This window comes from Pteropus vampyrus, unplaced genomic scaffold (genome assembly GCF_000151845.1).
Source record: "Pteropus vampyrus isolate Shadow unplaced genomic scaffold, Pvam_2.0 Scaffold57, whole genome shotgun sequence".
NCBI lineage: Eukaryota > Metazoa > Chordata > Mammalia > Chiroptera > Pteropodidae > Pteropus > Pteropus vampyrus.
Window position 1 is genome coordinate 2485187 of NW_011888838.1, and position 4035 is coordinate 2489221.

General features: G+C 36.7%; 1 pseudogene; it reads right to left on the minus strand.

Moving 5' to 3' along the window:
- Window positions 1-924: 924 nt before the first annotated feature.
- LOC111740083 lies at window positions 925-1043 on the minus strand (annotated as a pseudogene).
- Window positions 1044-4035: the final 2992 nt, after the last annotated feature.

Genomic DNA, 4035 nt, shown 5'->3' on the forward strand with positions numbered 1-4035 from the left:
CTCACTCTCCCCAATGTAGTAATGTGGTACTTTTAAGAGAAATTTACAGATGTACAGATATCATGCACATGTGCAGATGTTATCTGTACAGATATAACACTTATGTACAGATGACGTGCACATTTCAATGTTCTCAAAAAGACCCAAATAATTAACAAAAGATACAAGATACCAAGTGTTCCCTATTATTTGTTACCCATTTTCCTCCAACTCTTGCAATATCCCTCCCCTCAGTCTTTGTACAACAACTACATCAATCTCTCATACGGCCAAGCTCTTTCCTGTCCTCGCCTTTTCAGAGACTGTTTCCTCTTCTAAGAGTTATAGCTCCCTTCGCTAATTAAGTTTCTCTCTTCTTCATGTTTCAGTCAATCATGACTTCCTTGGGCAAGTCTTTTTGATAACCTCCCACCTTGGTCATTTCACTCATTATAAGTTCTCCTAATTATCATGTACCCTCTTGACACATTTGCAGGGTAGGAAAAAAAATCCTCTCCTCAACTCATTTTAGGTTCTCTAGCTGGGGCTCTGTAAATTAGACTATCTAAAGACAAATTAACAAGAGGAAAACTAATACAGGTTATTAACAAATGCATCATGCATGCATACACGAGAGTACTCAGTGATGAGTAAACACAGAGGGTGTTTAGAACTTAGACTTACATGCCATACAAAGCCAAAAAAAGGAAAGGGGGCCTTGGAATTTAACAGGAGGGTGACCAGAAAAAAGTATAGTGAATAGGGTTGCTTAGTGAGGTTTGTTGCACATTTGTCAGTCAGTGTGATAATTTCTCCATTGATAAGAGTTGTTGAGAGTCCTTCTTTTCAAATATGGGAGAAGGAGACACATTTTGCAAATAGAAATTTCCTTTATAAATGGACATTTCCTTTATAAAAGAAAAACTTGTTCCCTGTTTTTATTAAAGCCTACAGCACCTGGTATTCCCAGGCAGTCTCCCATCCAAGTAATAACGAGGCCTGACCCTGCATAACTTCAGAAATCAAATGAGATCGGATGCATTCAGGGTGGTATGGCTGTAGACTTAGGCCTTTTCCTTTATCTGCTAGTCCTCAATGTCCTTTAGCTCAAAATAATCCATATGCCAAAGAGGCATATTTTGGAGTGGCATATTCTGGTACCATTCACATTATTGATTACAGTGGTAATGTCATATTTCTTTGTGTGACTATTTGATTAATATCTTTTGTGAGCAAGTAAAGCAGCTACCAAAGTAACACTCTTGAATATATTTGTGTCTTTCCACAATGCCAGATTTATTGAGTGGAACCTTCTCAGATTGAAGAGGAATTTTCCACTCAAATGGCTAACCTTGTAATCAGCTCTTTGTCCTGCTTCTGTGGACATGCTTGCTGCATAGGCCGAAAGGCAGAGTAATCTCAAGATCAACTGAGGACTCGCCCTCCCTATGATTGTTCTGTCTCGATAATAGATGTATTACCTAAATTCCTGTTCAAAAATCACATGTTCTGTAACTGCCTGTAACCCATGGCAACTCCGTGGTCTGTAACCGTCTGAGGACAAATCAACCAACCAGCCCATGCCAACTGTAACAAAGTGGATATAAAAGCAAAATTGCCCCTGAGCTCAGGGCCCAGATCTTCAGAACACTAGCTCTTCTGGGATCGCTGACTTAATAAACCTGAGTTCTCCAACTCTCTGAGTGGTGCTTGGTTTCTTGCAGGTTTTGTTTTGCAACATTTCTGCAACAAGATAACCAATCAGGTACTCACGCAGGTTAACACACAACACAGAGAGGGGAAGTACAGAATCTTATCCCACAGACTGACAGAGTGAAGGGATGACAGTCCTTAGCATCTCCAAAGTGAGCTCTGTTGACTGGCGGCGCAGATTGCTGCACATCAGTCCCAAGACAGTGGTTACCATGGGTCAAGTCAGAGTATTTGACTCTCAGTGTACCCATCCGTGATGCTCTTGGGTCAGGCTTGAACATCGTCTAAGCTTATATGGACCTTACATGGGGGGATCTTTATGCTTATTGGCCCCTGCAAATGGGGGGCTTATCTGGGCCAATCATGGCTGATGTTTCTGTGGTTTTGGGCATTCTAGTCATACCTTAAGGGTGTCCCCATTATATGCCACGGCTTCCATGAAATCCATTTTGTAAAGTCCAAAAACTTCTTATTTCTTTATGCTTTGTACAATATCTCTCTTACTAACTCGATTATAGGGTCTGAGAAGACAGGAAACATGCTGTATTTAGTCACTGAGATTTCACTAGCATCTTGCAAAGCACCTCCCTCATATTCAAGAAATATGTTTATTGGAATATTTTGACTATTATTTCATATAGTGTAGGACAAAAATAATTTATAAACTCTGGGATTATATTATGGAAGCACATGCATAGATACTTGTTTCTTGTCAGGATGATTCCAAATTTTTTCCTGATTTCTTTTTTAAATCAGGTTTCCTCCTATATTATGCCTCTTATTAAAGATAGTCTATCTTTTTTTTACAACCTTCCTGTCATTCTTCTTTCATATCACTCTATTCTTCATCTTCAAAATAACTGTTTTAATACTGAACCCTAAACTAACTTGATTCTATCCAGAAAGCCCGAATTTTGGCAAATCCCAAGGGCTAAGCAAGCTAAAAGAAACACTGATTTACATGAATGGATGAAGTCTTTACCATCTCAAATTCCTGTTATAATTAGTTTCAGAAGAACAGATCCATGTTGTGTCTATTTCTATTCCTTTCCTCATCTGTGACAGGGGAATGAGTCATTAGAATTTTAATGTCTGCATTACATGCCAGCAGTGGTCTGTTGTTATGCTTTAACTATTTAAATATTCTGAAATCTGACTGGCTAAATCCATTCTACCTTTTTTTGTAAGAGAACAGAATTAGGCTGCTAATCAAACAGGAGAACATGGAAAAGGTCAACTAAGTGCAAAAACATCTGTCTATCAATAAATGGTGATAGAATCAAAAGGCTTGCTTTTGTACAAAGATTAAAATTGGAACATAGAATATTACCACATGAATCCTCTAGATTGACTATGGATGTGGTTATAGTAGGAATGGTGAATAACTATTTTTAAATATTTCTTTTGCATATGAAAATTCTAAAAGGACATGTTCTTTAGCCACAGGATATGATTCTAATAAAGAAACAGTGATTTAAATAATAATGTGGTAGTGATAAGGTAATGTTTTAAATCCATCTGAATGTAATTTTTTTTTGGCTAAATATTTTAAAAGAAGCCAAGTTCTCAAAGCAATTCATAAATTTCACTACTAAGATATTATGCCCTTTCAATTTGATCTTTTGCTTGTATCTCTAAAATTCAAAAATAATTGCTTTTAGTTTGAAAATTGTAAAGTGCTATTTTTAGAAATGAATTTGTCCCTATTTCATTTATTGTTTGGCTATATTTTAATTCTCATATTCTGTTTTTTTTTTTTCCCCCACAAAGTCTACCAAATAATACTCCTTTAGATTTCTAATTTATCATGTATTTAAATTGACAAAAAAAAAAAAATCATTCTTCAAAGTGTCATTTCCTTTGCTGTGGATTAGCTCAAATTTGCTTTTACTGTCTTTCTCATTATCTTTAAAAATAAGGACAATAGGTCTCTGCCATCATTTTAGGACTGAAAGCTATGTACTAGCCACAAAGTTAGATTTTTTTAAAGAAGACACTCATCTTATTTGTGGACTATTCAGAATGATTGCTTTTCCTTCCACTGGTCCCCTGACAATTTCCTTTGCCTACCGTGCTGTGTTTCAGAAGCTTCTCTGTGGAAAACAGGAACGGGAATAAAACTGAAGGAATGAGGTTCAGTCTAATGACTAAATGAAGTTCACAGTGTTTTCTATATGGCTTAGCTTCCTCTGCCCCCTTTATCTTTCTAAGTGTGGATCTTTGGCAATTAAATTTATTTATTTCTTTGCTGGTATTGAGGCATCTACAAGGTCATCTGAAGAGTTCTTTGTTTTATACGGATAACAACTCTAAAGCACTTGACCATTTATCATAAGTGGGATT